The 17995-nt window shown below is 41.7% G+C and overlaps 1 long non-coding RNA gene across 2 annotated transcripts; it reads right to left on the bottom strand.

Moving 5' to 3' along the window:
• Window positions 1-5835: 5835 nt before the first annotated feature.
• Window positions 5836-17511, bottom strand: LOC107324203 (uncharacterized). Of its 2 annotated transcripts, XR_014946562.1 has the most exons (5): window positions 17402-17511; window positions 14515-17235; window positions 13964-14028; window positions 7143-7346; window positions 5836-6869 (listed from the first exon to the last, which is right to left on the bottom strand). It is a non-coding gene; the product is annotated as an uncharacterized LOC107324203 (long non-coding RNA). The 2 variants fall into 2 exon arrangements; XR_014946571.1 differs by having other exon boundaries at window positions 13964-17235.
• Window positions 17512-17995: the final 484 nt, after the last annotated feature.

The raw sequence follows: 17995 nt of genomic DNA, 5'->3' as shown, positions 1-17995 counted from the left end.
TTCAGACAAGAAATCTAAACCAGAGAGCAGAGCAGACGGAAATCCAAACAAGCCTTCCCAGAAATAAAACGCATCAGCTATACTTAGACGATGAGAATTTCACATGAGAAGAGCCACCATCGTGCTCCAAAACCTCACTGACTGAACAGTCTGTGGCATGCAGTACAAGGTCACAAAGCAGCTTGTGAGAAAGAAAATATCCTCAATGTTGAGCATAAGTAGCTTTCAAGACTTCAGGGAGAACTAAACAAGCCCAGATTGGGTAAGGAGCACACCAGCTCTCAATAGAACAAATTGTGTTCTAGGCATTATTTATTTATTTAAGATTGTAAAAATTTGGGTATACCCATAGGATCTAATTTCCCAGATCATTTTTGCTATATTGTGCAGATAGCACTGTTTTCAGCAACCTGCAGGAAGGGCATGAAGTGTGGATGGCAGTTTGAAGACTGCAGCCAATTAAGCAAACAAGAGGAGGAGTGAAAATTGGGAAGATATGAAAAGAGCTGGTACAAATAGAGTAGAGAATAAACATGGCAGCCAGAAAAGCAAGAGAAGATGCAAGAAGCTGATCAATGCAAGGGATAACTAATTAGTGAGAAAATCAGGAGGACAATGAAATTAAATAATTAATTATGCAATGGAGCAAACAAAGAGCAAATCAATTAAATGTATGGGGATCTACCAGATACTCTGATTAGTTTAGGCAGAACATGGTTAGTGAAACTATTTATTCTTTGGTATTTCAATTATTCATGGTATCTCTGGCCACAGAGATTACTGCCTGCTTAAATGCAAGGTCTGACCATGTGCCTTTAAAAAGCATTTATGTTGGTAGTGTAAGTGAGAGGGGCAGAACACTGGTGGAAAAGCAGTAGGAATCACAACTGCTTTGAATAAAACGCCTTAAGAGAAGATGCTACAAAAAGATAAGATGTACAATGTAGCATTCTTTATTTTTTTGAATACTTGGTTTGAGTTATTACAGATGAGAATGGAAGACAGCAGCGTTAGGCTCTTGCTACAGGAGACAACAGAGGATCTGCTGTGTAAGAAGCAAGGTAATTTGAATACATACAGATGCTTTTTCTTTAATTAAACTTCTGGAGGAAGTCTGGACTTTCAAAAATTAATTGTTAACAAAACTACAATAATTTCTGCTTCTTAAAATATTTCCTATTCTGCTTATAAGCACTGATATCCCCTTTCTGGTAATGGTGACGGGGCCTGCGGGAACAGCATGGAGCTGTGTCAGGGGAGGGGCAGCTGGGGGTCAGAAAAAGGGTCTGCACTAGAGGGCGGTGGGCATGGAACGGGATGCACAGGGCTGTGGGCACGGCCCCCATTGCAGGAGTTCTGGGAGCATCTGGACAGTGCTTTCAGTCATAGGGTTTGACTTTTGGGTGGTCCTGTGTGGAAGCAGGAGCTGGACTTGATGATCCTTATGGGTCCTTACCAACTTGGGATGTTCTATGATGATTCTATAGATGAAGTCTTTCTTCATAAACACATTGTACCTTCTCTATTTGGGTTAGTTTGTAACCACTTTTCAGGCATGGCAACGCCCTCCTATGGTCCAATCCACTTTCACTGCCTGTTTTTTGTTGGTTTTATTTTTTTTTTCACTGGGGGCTTTCTATTTATTTCTAGATTTTTAATTCTGTAATTATTTTCTCACTTTCTCTCTGTGAAGTAGGCTCAGGTATGATGATCTCAGGTATGATGACATTAAACTGAAGTGATTCCTTTCTTCTCATTAAATATGCTTGATGATCGTAATCAGTCTATGATCATTCCTGAAAACATTTTTATGAGCAATGAAAGTTTTATTTGCATGAAGATCCAATGGCAGATACTTTGAATACTCTGAGGACTTAATCAGGTGCTCATCATGCTATTTAATGGCAGTTTTCAGAGCTAGAAATTAAGGGGCAGCACTTGTATGTGTTTGGAAAGAAGTAACAAATGTACAATTGCATGGATCACTCATTCATTCTAGTGACTTGAGCATAAAAGTCCTCCTCACCTAATTATTGATTTTGAGGATACATTTATCATTACACTTGAAAGCTACAGCAGGATAGAGGCTTAAATAAACCACTGTTATGAAAAAAAATCCCACTAGCAACTTCATACTAAACACCAAGAAATGTAAAAAGACACTTGTCAGAGCTGGAAGGAGAAGTTTGATTAAGTCAGCCCAGACATGTTGGGCCTTATCCTCCTCTCCCACCAGATGACTCATGCGAAGCGTGGGCAAGTGTGCTGCTGCAAGACTGGTGGGGTGGCACTTGGACTCCAGAGCTCTAATTATGTCTGTCTGACACCACAGAGCTAAAATGTGCAGCTAAACAGATTTATGGTGCCGCACTCATCTGAGGTGAACTGCTGCTCCTACTCATGGTTTGGGGTCAATAAATTAAAGCAAAGAGAATTTTAGTGGCCAACATTGCTCCAGTGCCCACACTACTGGTGAGACAGAAAACAAGAGATGGATCCTTTCTAAATGGTGTTTTTCTTACTGCCAGCTGCAGGGAGTTGCCAGTGTGGATCATATGTGAGGTACTGCAGTTGGAAACACCGTGGCCATCAAATTTTATGGTCCTAGCCTCTGCTTTCTGGTGCCTGTCCCCACCTCACATCTCCTCCTGGCTCACAGAAGCTCCAGGAACACATACCTCCTGCCTGTATCCCCCTCACCCCTTTGTTTCCTTAGGGGAGAGAAGGTAATGACAGCTGCATTAGGTATGTCAAGTATGTGCTCCGGTGAGCAGGCTGACAGCCTCTTCCTTCCCCTCAGAGGCATCTTTTAAAGACCGTGGCAAAGGAGGATGACCAATGCAACAGTGCTTTTCATCCCTATCTTCTTCGCCTGGCTGGAGAAAGCTGCACTGCTGCTCAGTAGGAGAAGCATGACCAGGAGATGCAGGAAAAGAAGTGGGTTTTGTTTGCTTGTTTTTAAGTCTGAAATGCACAATTGCAATACTACTAACTTCTCTGAAACATGTCAGTATGAAAATGTAGCATGGCATTACTTTGAGTGCTACTGAGAAAAGTGTTAGACATTGGACTGTTCCACATTAGTGAAAGCCACATGATTCACTTTGTTCTTAAGCTGATATTAATGTACTTAAAACAGACAATTTGCAAATGACTTGCTGTTTTATAAAAGCCTGTGTATTCGGATTCACAGCAGGTACTAATATTGTGTGCATCTGTTTAGTTGTGCATGGCATCAACCTGTTTTTAATTAAACCTGAATGCCAGACTCAAAATATATCTGTGAACAGGAAAGATGAAAAGTAGGCAGAACAGGATGTTACGTATTTCCCATCACCTTCCATTGGCTGGCTGCCCACAGAAGCAAGAAGAAATTCCACTCTTCCATAGTGAAAATGCAAAGATTTACTAAGCTCAGCACTGGCAACAATAAGGTGTAATCACCACTTCCATACGGAAGCACACACGTGTTAACAGGGGTGAGCAGGGAGCTGTGAATATCTTTCCACACCTTCTTCATCACTGATCAGCAAGAGGCCACAAGTTAGCTCTTGCTTTGTTATATTTTATTTGCACTGAAATGCAGGAGTTGGTCAACGCAATATCCCAACTACACTGTAAAATAAAATCTGTGGAAGTGAGAGTGAGCAGGTTGCTTTTCTTTTTTGAAGCCAGGAATAATAAAGGCAAAGTTGAACAATGCTCCTGTCTTTCATTATTTCAACCAAGAATAAAATAAATGAATAAAATTACACAGTTATACAAATAGGATAATTCAAACTACAGCTAGGAATGTCCATGAGGCTTGAAAATCTGGACAGTGGTTCACAGGTTCTTTGAAAGTTAGAAGTAATGTTTTTCCTTGGTATGTGCCTGTGGATGAAAAGTAATAAGGTGTTGGTAGTTGTACCCTTAAGCCTTTCCTTTAGTTTATTCCTGTCATTTGAATTTTGTTTCTTTTTCTAATTTCATTAAAATTTGTGTACTGTAAAAGTGGCTGTATGTGCCTAGAATCTGTTTGTGTGGTCAGCATATAACATGAGAACAGAGGCATGCCTGCCCAGAGAGAACAAGAAAGTAATCCCCGAGCCCATTCTACTCTACACTAGGTAAAATCTGTTGAAACGTTCAGATTCTTGGTATTTTATAGAGTTGTGTATTTCTATCACATTTTGCAGATTTTTGGAGTCTTTCAGCAGGACCTAGGCAAATTAGCCAGTGATAACTCATGAAATCAGCTCTCCTGGCAGGGATTTGTGCACAGGTTGTCCTGAACCCCTGGCACAGGTAACCTGTCCTGTGCCCTGCATATTGCAGATCAGTGCAGGCCAGCAGCCCAAGGCTGAGGGCACTCCCTGGCCTTTGCCAGAGCTCAAGGGGCTGAGGGGATGATGGCCAGCACACCTGACTGCTTAATATTTCTGTCCAAGCTTTAATGAGTTTAGTCAGAGGCCTTGGAGACCGTGGTGCTGAACTTCTGCTTTCCTCAGCTGGGCACTGATCCAGCAGAAGCTGTGGTTGTAGCTGCCCTGGCACTATCTTTGGTCTCCTGGATTGTGATACAAAAAATGCAAAAAAGACTCTTGTGAAATAGAGTGAAGGGCCATTTGGTATAGTTCAGCCTTGAGGAAAAGCAAAATAAACCAGAAGTAAGGTTGAGATAGGTGTCCCTGTTTATGGGGAGTTGGACTAAATGACCTTTAAGAAACCCTTACAACTCAAATGATTCTGTGATTTTAGGACTCCTGAATGCCCTTGAGATTTCCTTCCTTTGTAGCCCCTTGAACCAAATATTCCTTTAATTTTTTTACATGCCCGTTAAATTTAAGCCATCAGCAGGAATTTAGGTTTCATGAGCATCATCTTGCTCCTTTGAGCCAAGCCCTGCCAGCCTCTGGTCATGAGACCTGAAGGGTACAGAGGTGGCACCTTTACATCTGCCAGTATATGCAGATGCATTTGCTTCTGAAGGTTAAATGTATATTGCTGTTTTTTGAGTTTTATTCTATTTACATACTCATTTTGTCAGTGGATATGTCTTATGTAACACTTCTTTTTTTCCTAGTTAAATGAGCACTTTCATATAGCTGTTTCTTTGTCACCTGAATACACTTTAGTACACTTTTGTTCAGGCAGCGGGAATCCAGACAAACTAGAGTTAATTCCCCATGATGTTTTCCAGCTGACAGGCCTAATTGATTTGATTTCCACTGTTTTCACAAGTGACCCCCCTCAACCCGTCATCACCACTTCTTTTTGATACCTGAGCTTTACTTTCTGTTCTCACATTCCACTTCAACAAGTAATAAAGAGCTGATTAGGAAGGAAGAACCTCATTACTTGTTTTCTAAAATACGCTCCATGCGCAGCATATTCGTCAGGTCATGGCTGTGCCTTGTTAATCAATAAAAACATGTGCTTCTATTAGGTTACCAGTGCCTTTTATCATCAGAATGAAGTTAGGAACCTGTTACTTTGTGTTCTGCTACCCACGCTCCAGCTAGGCTAGACAGAGATAAAAGACAGCTGAGTAATATTTTCCTGAGATCCCTGATGATGCACACAGATGGTCTGTAACAAATGAAATATGCAAGGTGACGGCTGGAGTTCTCCTCACACCGAGTTCAACTTTTACGGCTTAAAGAGTGTCTCAGTCCTCATGCCACAGTTGTGTCATCGGGTGAGTTTTATTTTCTTATTGGCAAAAGGATTTGTGAAACTTTGCCTATCAGAGCTATTAATGGTTGTAATCGGAAGGAGCTTAGTAGTCTCACAGTGCTTCTTCCTTCATTCATTAAAAACAACAACAACAACAACAAAACCCCAACAGAACAGTTGGAAAAATGATATTTTAATAAGGGCAAGAAGGCCACGTGTGACTTTAAAAAATCTTCAAAGAGAAACTGGGGATATTTGTTGTCAGCAGGAAATGAGCGACAGGACTGAAGAATCCCATTAAGGCTTTTAGCATATGTAAAAACAAACAAACAAACAAAATCCACACACTTATTAAGTCAAGTGAAAGATTACAAGTTGATAGGACAGGAAAAAAAAAACTAAAACACTTTGGAGCAGAGTAAACACAGATCTGTTTACACTTCCAGAAAGAAATGAGTATATTTGTTCTGCCCTATTACTGTGTCCTCTCTGAGACAGCTTTATCAGATCACAGTCCAGCTGGTGACTGTATCCATCAAATTCACTTTTGCTAATGTATTAAATAATCTATCCATAATGCCTGGCTGTGGATCGTTGTCTGGTGAGCAGGAATTCATCCAATTTGAAATGAGCATAGGTTTGAACACCAAAATCCTAGCCTTCGTAACCCCTGGTCTCTCAGCCTGGTGATGAAACATCTTCTAACAATCCATTTATCTTCTGCAAGAAGATACAGAGTCAAAAAGTAACTCAGATCCATGCTGTATTGGTGAAGCAGAGGGTCCTAAGTTCTTAAGCTGCCCCTCCAGAACACTGGGAGCAGCTCACCATCATGCCTACATCCACATACTTTGGAAACTGTATATGCAAATAGAAAAAAAACAACACAAATTTGAGCTGCCACCTGGGTAGTGTCAGCCTCCCAAGAAAGTGAATTTTTGTGCTCCTTCACTGGGAAAAGTGTGCCCATGAACAACATGTAGCCCTGTAGAAGAAGGCTCTGCTATGGAGATGCTCCCGAGAAATGCAGGGGAAGTTTCTTCAGATCCTAGGAGTGAAGAGGACAGTGGCAGTCCCATATAGAAGGGATGTGAGACAGCTGAGGTGAATGAGACCAAGGACTTTCACAGTTCTAAGGTAAATCTGATCCTGGATTCAGTCCCACTGATTGCAGTGCCAATAAGAATGGAGCACTGGTGACCCGTGAGGAGCTGAGGAATAGAATCATTAAGGTTGGAAAGACAACTAAGATCACATAGTCCACCCACCAGCCCATCACACCATGCCCATTGCCCACATCCCTTAGTACCACATCCACCCAGCTCTTGAACACCTCCCTGGGCAGCCCATGCCAATGCCTCACCTCTTTCTGAGAAGGTTTCCTAATGTCCAACCTGAACCTTCCCTGGTGCAATTTTAGGCCATTACCTCTTGTTACCAGGGAGAAGAGGCCAACACCACCTCAGTACGACCTCATTTCGTACCTTTGAGGAGATCTTGTCAAAACCAGGTGGGACCATATGCTATGACTTGCAGATGCTGAGCAGAGAAGATCCGTTTGCTCTGAGTGACTGCTGAGAGGTATATGACTCCCATGCCTTCCATGCCACACCCTGTGATGACCTTCATGCCACATTTTCTGATGGGAAGAGATCTCCCTTAAAGTTACCAGATTGGTCTTTTCTGGGCTGTATTAAAATATTTACATAGGTGTTTATTAATTTTGCAGCTTCAACCAACTATACAGTCATCGTTTTTAAATAAATCAATCCATAATTATGCGTATAAAATATGCTGTATTTCTATATATAAACCTAAGCCATTTCCTGTCTATATGGAAAGTGTGAGTATTGTCTGCTGTGTAAAAAAAGGATATGTTCCACTTTTTCCATTTATCGTCCAGAACATACCCTCATATCAAATGGTGTCTGATTGAAAACAGTCTCTTAATGCATTACAAGTAAAAATAACCCATTATTGTGTAATATATGATATACCCTTTTCTCTTTAAGGCAAAGCAGTGCTTGCAAATATGTCTAGACAGCATGATGGAAAAGCACAAATTGGCCTCTAACTATTGCCAGCCACTTATCAGGCAAACCTGGAATAAAATTTAAGATACTACAGTCTCACTCTTTGCATGACATCTGTAAGGGGGTGTGTATCTCTGAGACACAAAGGCCTCATTGCTTACTGAACAGTAGAGATGCTGAAAACTTTGTTTATAAGAGCATGACTAACATACCCTCATGACCTGATGAGAATTGCCAAGTGACTGAAGTATGCCAGTGTTTCCTGTGAGCAGTGGTATGTCTTATGTGTGGACATAATTAAAAGGTCTTCTTTCCATGCTGCTGATGAATTAGTCACCTGCCGACTCTCCAGACATGATCAGAACTCAGAATCTATTCGCCACATTTAGAAGGAATGCTTTTAAGTCCCGTCTTCATCCTTCTGTCCTGCACCTGACCATTTTTAAATAACTTAACTCCCTGAGTTTGTGTCTGGTAATAAAATTGTCTTTGACAAGGTTCTTTTTGCAAAGAGATCTTTTTCTTCCTCTACCACACCTCCTTGATACCTTGCCATGACAGAGACATCAACTTAGCTTTTACTTGTGCTGAGGAATCTCAGAATGTAAGATTTTTATTGTACTCCTGTTCTGGTCCTCACCATTAGGCAATAATGACAGGGGGAAAATGGTAATGGAACGGAAGAGCGGCAGAAAGATAAGAGAAATCTGTTGTTCAGCTGAGTTATTACCCAATGCCATTAATTTTCCACTTGCAAAATTCTTTGTATCCTTCAGAAAATGTCAGTCTTCCTTGTGATGAAAGGAGAAACAGTGAATCAGCAAAGAAGTGGGTGAGTTTTGTATGAAGGATGTCTCAGATGGTGTATGATTTATATGGTTTCCAAGCATTTGCATATTTGCATCTGTGTATGTATGGGTGTTGGGGAGCAGAAGTGATTGACCCTGATCCTAGACCAGATACAGAAGCCTTGCCATGCGTTCTGCTCAGACACTGGTGATGAATGGCCGACATGGGTTAGGATGCAAAAACTTTGGGAAGCTGTAATAGAGAGTAACCACATCAATTAACTGTGATCTGTGGGTCAGGGCAGATTTAATTCCCATTCACTGCTGAAGGAAAGTCTCTCCTACACACATGTATCTTCCTCACAGCGAGTGGAGGGGCAGCTCTGCTCTATGTGACAGCGACAGGGCCCGAGGGAACGGCATGGAGCTGTGCCAGGGGAGGGGCAGCTGGGGGTCAGGGAAAGGGGCTGCACCACAGGGCGGTGGGCATGGAATGGGATGCACAGAGCTGTGGGCACGGCCCCCAGTGCTGGAGTTCAAAAGGTGTTCAGACAGTGCTCTCAGAAATACAGTTTGATTTTGGGTGGTGCTTTGAGGAGCCTGAAGTTGACCTCGATGATCCTTGTGGGTCTCTTCCAGCTCAGAATATTGTATGATTGTATGATGTGCACACACATATATATGTACATATACACATGTACAGTTGAGAGGTAACCTAAACAGGATCTTTTTTTCATTCTGTTTTGGAAAGTTAGAATAAAACTGCTTCTAACAAGGAAAATGGCGCATACACAACTCCTGTCTCCTCACATACAAGTAAATCGACAACTGAATTTGAAAACATCACAGTGGCTTTAACACAGATGCCCATGTGAATCGAGCCAGAAAGCTGATCACTGTGCACCAGAAGTGCACTCATGTTTGAGCTCCGAATTCACCCAGTTCTGTAAGTGAGGTTGCAGCTGTTGGGACAGGCAGAAAAACAACCTGAGGAATGATCTGCGAGGCAATCATCAAAAGGAGGAACTTTCCAGTTAAATTTTGAAGTTACATGCAGTCTGCCAATGTGTTTTGGATTTTCTCTTCTATTTTTAAAGCTAGAAGAAATGTCCAAGCCTCTGCCCAACCCTCCCTCCTTATGTTTGGTGCTGTTATCGTAGTTGGCCTCCTGTCTGAGGCAGAAGATCAGTCAGGAAGTTAACCAGAGGGCCAGATGCTGCTCTTGGAAATGCTCATGCCAGAGCCAGGCTTCCACACATTTCAGCTGCCAAATTCCTTCCACACAAATGTCCATGGTTTCTGGCTCTTGCACTGGGGTAGTTAGAAGAAAAGCCTGAAGAAGAACGTTTTCTACTCTACAGTTATCAGGGAGAAGCAGTGCCAAGGGAATAATACTGCTGACATATGCTGGCATGCTCCATGTTACCAGTTACTGCTTTCCAGCCAGATAAAGTTCTTGTCTGATGATGAAGATTTGCACAAGTGATAGAACAGGCAGTAGAGTTGGCAAGCTATGCCCTGATGAAGGCAATTTGGTTAGGCTGTTTCCCACTTACAGGTAACAGTGAAACATTGATGTCTACACACATTTACGTGTTTGTTAGATAAATTCTGCAAACTCTAGGCCTCCTTCCCAGAAAAGACACTGATACTACAATAACTACTTAAAATGTAGATCTTGGTTGCTACCAATCTAGCAATTTATTTCCCTTCAGGCTCCTGAAATCCCATATCTTGAAAAGTTGAAAGCGCTTTGTGACACTGAAAAAATTTTGTATTTGAAAAATCATACATGTATTTTTAAAGAGGGCCATGATTCTACATAGACTTGACTATGAGGGTCCTGCTGATGTATCTGGTGTGTGTGGAATTACTGCCCTTTGCTGAAAGTCCAGCTCTGCATGTACTGAAATGTTATTCCTTCAGTCACAGTGCTAGAATGTTGGTTTTTTTTCAGTTGAGCATGCACCATAGAACATAGTCGTGAAAGAAAAAGAGCAGTTGAAAGGCCAAATTTGAATATCTGTCTCCTTGAGATGACTTCAAGCTATGGTTCATCATAATGCTTCAACTTATTTGCTCTGAGTTCCCTGACACAAAGGTATCCAAGACTCAGTGTCTACAAACACCATCAGAATGGGGCATTGTTTCCTCAGACAAAACCTAGGAGGCTATCAGGGCACACACATACATTTGCTCTTCTTGGATAAGGAAATCTGAGATTTCAAATCCGCAGCTACATTAGCACTTTCTAGAACATCAATATTTTTAACAGTCTGAACTGACTTTTCTTCCAATTCAAGATTACTCACTTGATATCTCTATTACAACTGCAGACTTTGAGCACGTATAAGGTGATGTGGGCAGTGAATCCTGAGAGATCCAGCTGTTACCTGAGGCCTAATTCCTCTAGGGTGTCTAGTTTGTTAGCTCTGAGCTATGCCTGATCTGTATGTCAAATTAGAGCTGAAGGCTATTTGCATAATTAAAAAAAAAAAAAAAAAAAGTTTATTCTATCTAGCATGGTTCTTCTTAATCAGAATCATAGAATCATAGAATTACTCAGGTTGGAAAAGACCTCAAAGATCATCAAGTCCAACCTCAGCCTAACCACAGTACCCTAACTCTTAACAACTCTCTGCTAAAATCATATCCACCACATCCAAATGGCTCTTAAACACATCCAGGGACTCAACCACCTCCCTGGGGAGCCTATTCCAGTGTCTAACAACCCTTTCTGTAAAGAAGTGTTTCCTAATGTCCAACCTAAACTTACCTTGGTGCAACTTGAAGCCATTTCCCCTTGTCCTGTCAATTCCAGCAACTTCTGGTGTAACAGATGATGTGACAAGTTTAATCACAAATGGAATTGTGTCCAGAAGTTCTGAGCAGCTCAATATGTAGTAGCAAGGAGATGAAGGTAGGAACTAGGACAGAAGCTGGAATTCAGCCATAAATATAACAATATCTACACTACCTTAAGATCTTCTCATCAGAAGTACGTGCTAAAAATCCCAGTGCACATAGGAAATACTGTCCCCCCTTTTAGTGGCTTTATTTAAAGCCTGTTTCACTCAGTGCATCCATAGGTAAGAAATGGTGGCAGGACCCACTTATTGCTCCTATCTTAATATGCAGTGGCAGCACTTCTACTAAATGCCAGTAAAGACTAGGGAATTTCATCAAAGATTTTGTCTTTTGTTTAGTGGCATTTTGGCTTTAGTTTCACCATCCTGCTGACAAAATCACTTGAGTGTTTTTATTGATTCAGAAATCTGGGCATTAAGACTCGTCGTTATAGTTCTCCAAACAGTAAATGTTTTGAAATGCAAAACTCACACAGCTTTTAAACTTTATAAGCTGAACACTGAGTGCTGTAAAGTGATCTTATTTATTTATTTATTTATTTATTTTCAATAATGGAAGCAGAAAATGGTAGCAGTTAATTCTACTTGCTAAAATGAAATGAGCAAAATCAGAGCTGCTCTATGGGACTTCAGGATTTGGTCATCGTAATAAAAATACAATATTTTCACATCCTCTGTTTTCAGAAGCTTCATTCTACAGGTTTTATCGTACAGTTATACATTAACAGAGGAATGATTTCGTGCATGTTAATGTAGTGGGAATGAGAACTAATGTAAGCAGGAATGGGAACAAATGAATGGCACCTTGGAAAATAGATTTTCTCTCTTCTTCCCTGTAGTAGTTATGTATTACCTAGAAGGAATTCACAGGGTTACCTGTGTTGGCATCAGCTACATCCTTGTCCTTCCTGGCTTGTTTTTCTACTCTTATAGGCATCTAGTGCAGGAGACTCCAGAAGTTCTCCTGAAAATCTATTACAGGTCTTAGCAGTCTGACTATAATTAAGGTTGTTGGGTTTTTTTAATTTGTTTTCCCTTGGTCTAACAAGCATCTTCTATCTTTCTGTTTAAGTTTTTTTCCTACCTCTCGAGCTCACCATAGACTGAGCACAAATGTATTCTTTTGCTATTTGCAGTAAATGTTTAGATATTTAAAGGCATTCTTACTATCTCCTCCATCTTTTTTTTTTTTTCATTACAGAAATTAAATACCATATTTCCAATCTTACCCTTACAGGTAGTTTGCTGTAGCTGTGGTGATAGCTACAATGCTCTGGACCATCCCCAGATGGTCTGCTTTTTTCTTCTACACTATGATGAAACTAAACCCAGTGGGGTGAGATTCATGGAGAGACAAAATATCACCTAGTGTGTGGCAGCCCCTGAATTTCTTTTCTAGCATTAGTAGTGGGCACATCACAACCCTCAGACTTCATGATCTGTATATAGTACCCGTATGATGCTCAGACATGCTCCAACAGCTTCTAGCACATACATAGCACACCCTTATAAGGGGCTATAGGTATCTGGCCTCTACTTCTTACAATTACAGTGCTTCAGTAAAAAAGCTGTCCCCACACTAATCTTGCTTTCATCTCAACTAGTTCATTTATCTATCATCTTCCCCTTTTTGCTTCCAAGACTCAAAACCATAGAAAACAGGATGATGCACCCCATTGTTCATTGAGCTCTCCTTGCCTATACAGAAAAAAATTTTCATGTGAGGGAACTGTATATGGGAGAGAGTGAGAATTCAGCAGTTTCTTTTCTCATAAATCATATAACCTCTCACACAGCACCCTTCGATTTCTTGAGAGCTGATTCCCCGTTTTGCTATACTGCATGCAAATTCTGAGGCATTCTTGAGAATCATATCTGTTCCGAACATCTACAGAAGAGCTAGTTGGTCACTTGTTCCCTTCTTTGCAGAGCATTACATCCTCACCGTTTCAAGCAGTTTTGGGGAAACTGTTTTTCAGCAGTGGCTTTTTAGCAGACCCAGATCTCATCACAAAAGAGAACGACTTCAAAATTGCACCTGTAAACCAGGCATGTGCAGTTACTAGAGGAAGGGAAAACAGTTGTGCGCTTTCCTCTAATTACTGCTTTCCACATATATCTATCCCACTTTTGTAGCTCTACCTACTGCTGACTGGCCTGGACTCGGCCTCTATCTGACAGGCAGGCTGTTCCTCATTTTGTCCAAGACCTGAAGGTATCTCTCATCAGTCCAGACATCCTTTGATTTTGCTTTACCCTGAAGGTTTAAACAATGAGTTGTCCAGAGCAGTCCATGGCTGGCTGAGCATATACATAAACATACAATAGACATCTTTACACTTGTTAGCTAAGCAGTGTTAACCAAAAAGCCACAAAAAGGACAGGGCTGGGGTGGATTGCCTATGGGCTTACTCAGAGTGCTGGCTGGATTTTCAGCCCTTGATGCTATTACTGATGCTCATATAGTTGAGTGTATTGCTAGCTCAGAAATTTCTTCCTGAGCATTATTCACACCTTTGACTGAGCTATGGATGTATTTTGGGAGGGAGTAAGCTATTTGATGGGTATCTCCCTCCTGGTCCCTTGGGTTGCACTAGCAGCTTTCCCCATCACTCACCCTTCTAAGATGGAGGTGGTCATTCCAATTCTGCTGCAGGAAAGCAATTCAAAGCCAACACTTCCCTCAAAAGATAATAAGAGAAAAAGAGGAGTAAGTTACCTTATATCTAAACTCCCTAAAATAAGGGCAACATGAGTTAGAAAGCAACTGCCTGGCCTGTGCATGTCTGCCGAGGTGTGTGGGCTTGTGGGAAAGCTGACTGACACAGATGTGCACCTCCCTTCCTTGCCCACCCTAGAGAGTCACCCCAAGGATCGCCCCCGTCGCCCACTCCCAACAGGATGATATTCTCCTGTGAAGGAGTGATCACATTACCCCGGCCCCTTGTGTAATTCTGGTTCCCAGCGATTGTTTTCTGGTGACCTTTTATTGTTAACAGTTAGTGCTCAGAGCTGGAGCGTGAGTGGTGTAAGCATATTTTACATCCTCCTCAAGCAAACAAAAAAGCTGGGTGGGCACTGGCCTATTTCCTGGTTCACGCCCATGACTCCTTTGTGTCTCGGATCTCCTCCCACCGTGTGTCATAGTCAGCAAACCCACTCCCTTACCTTTTGGCTCCCAGAGAGAGTGACGTCTTTGAGGGATGCGTAGGCACACTCCGTGTATCCCATTCTCCTTTCACATCCTATAGGAACTCCGCCTCCCTCTGATACTCAGCCCTTCCTTATCCACAAAGCCAGAAAAACACTAAGTCCCTGTGCAACAGAGGGCAAAGGGCAAAGATGAAGGATGGCTTTTAATAATTTAAATGTGCAGGCCATATACACCGCCCTCCAGTACTATGCTCTGGGTGCTTGTGTATACTTCTGTACATTAAATACCTTAACAGCCTGCTCAGCCTCAGTCATATACACGTGCTTCCAGAGATACAGACAAACCAGCCATCTGTAGATCATCACATACAATAACACAGACTTCTTTCTCCCCCCTTACTACTAAATTACCCCTGAGGAGAGAAGGTGTATCTAGCTGCATGCTCCCTTATGGACAGTCCTGCAGACCTGTGGTAGACCGCAACCAGGCTGTTTCCGAGCTGAGGACCTTTCACAGATGTACAGCACATTGCCAGTAAGTCTTCATCTTTCCTGTGGGGGAGAATGGAAAGCAGAGAGGCAAAAGAGCTGGGGAAGATACTCCAGTCTAATCCTGATTTGCAATATGGCATGTGTGTATGAGGGTGTGTGTGTGGGGGGAACAACATTAATCAAATTGTGATCCTTGTAAGGTACAATGGCAATTAAAAGCAGCAGCGCAGATTTGTCCTGCAGCCTGCTGGCAGCTAGTACATAACTCCTCTTTCTGTGGAGAGCTTAACTTAGCAGGTCTGTGCCATGACTAATGGAGCCATCTCTCCGCTAGTGCGCTAATTCCAGACCTTTTGGGAAAGAGCCCAGCTCCGCTCACTGCACGGCCCTCCCTTTGCAGGCTCCTTATGGCCACCCGCAGGTCCCTCCCACTGCCTGCACTGTGCTGGGAAAAAAGTGTGAGAAAATATTTCTCCTTTAAATCTGCTTCAGGGGACTGCTTTGCGATGACATTTAAGAATAGATTTTCTGGGGTTCTTCTCATTTTTCCTGAAACATTTGAAAGCTGTTTCCTTGGCACTCATCTTGCTACCATAACCTGATCTTGCCGTACCCACTGGGCACGGGGAGAGGCACGAATCTCCCTGGTAAATTCATAGTTAAACTAAACATTAAACTGTCCAAGAACTGACTTCCTCGACAGCTCTGATTCAGGCTCCCAAAAATGCTCTGCACAGTGAATCATGCTTCCTTCTGGAAATGACAGAACTTCCTCATCATGGTGTTCTAACTTGCCCTCTCCTTGTGTCCGGTGCTATCAGGAAAGGATTGAATTGCATGCCACATTTTTTCCGTGGTCAGTAGGGAGATACATCCTTTTTGAAGAGGAAGAATTTCTATGAGTCAAAGGATGAAGAACTGAATATTAGTACCAGCCCCAAAAGTAAATTACAAATGACAACATAAAACCCCACAGAGGTGGTCATTGGGTGTGTTTTGGATATTCGCCTTTCTGGCAATTTGACTTGCTCATTACAAGGCAAACTTGCTCTTCACCACTGCAAGAAGCAATGAAGTTGCAAATACTAGTATCATCTGTATGTCTTTCTTTCCTGAGCCTGGTTTGAAAAGTCTTTTTTGCTTGCAGTTCAGGCAGGGCAACTTTGTCTGGGCCAGGTTTGAAGGACGATTTCTTTTGCCATCTGTGCAGCAAAGGTGTGAGGAGGGGGCGGAAAAAGGGCAGTGCTTCTGGTGACTTCTTCCAGTAAGACTTACAGATCAGGCAGTTTCACAGCCATTGCAATGACAGCAATTTACAGAGACAGTCTGCAGTACAAACTTTCAAATGAAAACAGTCTCTTTCTTTCTACCCCACCCCCCGCAAAACCTTGTGATTTACTGAACAACATGTAGTTGGGATAAATACCTTACCATATGGTAAAGGATGACTTGCACTGGAAATCAGATTTTAAGCAGCTCTTTTTTCTTCTTTGTTTACAAATTTTTAACTCCCTCAGAGCCGGGGCAGTTGTAAGCCCCAGATGCAAATTGTGTAGTCATTATTAGCTGTCAGACTTTGGGCATCCTTGGGATGACATCCTATTCCTGACCAAATCGGAAGTAAAATCCCCAAAGGAATAGATTTTAACCTCATTTAACTGTAATAAAATAAGAGGAGTTGGATGTCAAAGAAAAATGGAAAGTGTTCGAGTGGAAATGTAGGGGAAACAACTCTGACTTCCATAGGGCAAACTTAATTGCCTTACCTAGCTAAATCCCATCATCAGCAACACACTATGTACTTATTAGGAGACAATTGTAAGTAATACTAAAATCAGTAACTTTTCATGGATTTAAGTTAGATGAAATGCATTGTTTCAAGGCTAGTTTTACAAAACTCCAAGCAGTCAGATTCAAGTTTGTATTTCTGCTCTTTACACTGTCCCTGAGAGCAGGCATTTCTACATTAGCATTTCTGTCTTTCAGACATGGTTCACAGTTGCTGCTCGTAGCAGATGAAGAACTTTGTATGGAACCATGAAGACAAAATGCAAAAAAAAAAGAACAAACCCAAACAAACAACTGCAACAACAACAAACAACCAAACAAAAAGAGGTCCAGTCTCTAAAGAGGTAAGGTGATTTGTTGCTTCTTGAAAGACCAGCTCAGATCTTCCCCCTTCAAGTTGCTATCTTCTGATTTCTTTCACAAGCTTCTCTGTGGCCAGAACAATGTTTGCAGTATCTGTTTTAAAATACAAGGATCATCAACCTATTACCTAAATTTAATGCTGCTGGGTAGCAGTTGATTTGATCACTGGAGTAATAAATATTCTTAAAAATGATCAACAAGCAGCTCCTAAAATGCATAAATAGGACTGTGCTGGAATAGTATACATAATGCAAAATACCTGCTTATTCCCGATCCTGAAACAGACTGATCTGGAGCTGCAAGGCATGAGGATAGATACTGAATCACAAGAACTGACAATGCTCAGCAGTTTTGCAATCAGACCAGACCTTGCCAGTCTGCTGACTCATTTCCTCTGGTCCCTCAGATGTAAATATGAAAGGTCTTAATCCCACTGCCACTGTTCAGGGAATGCCTCATCAGTGGTGTCCAAACCAAAGTAATTTGAATCTAACGGGGAGATTCACACATCCGAAGTATGTACAGTCATGGAAATGTAATTGAAACAACACTCAGAAGGAACACTTGTTTTTTTTTTTAGTTTTCTTTTTTTGAAGAGCATACTCTTAATTGAAGGAAGCCTTAATTTAAACTACCAAGAGAGATCTGTGGGAATTAGCAATCATCTGTTTTTAGAAACAATATCTGTTACTCTTTTATTCATCTGTCTTTCATATGAAAGTTTGAGCCCAATTTCTGTACAGCTGTTGGCAAATCCCCACTTGACTACAGAGGAAGAAACTGATTGTTCATCTTCGGAAGATCCTTCACATGTCTTCTGCCATACAATAGAAACTCATACGAACTTTTGTCA

The sequence above is a fragment of the Coturnix japonica genome, chromosome 1 (genome assembly GCF_054131305.1).
Source record: "Coturnix japonica strain WE chromosome 1, WE-NBRP24, whole genome shotgun sequence".
NCBI lineage: Eukaryota > Metazoa > Chordata > Aves > Galliformes > Phasianidae > Coturnix > Coturnix japonica.
Note: the sequence above shows the minus strand (reverse complement) of the source record. Positions and strands in the feature narration are given on the sequence as shown.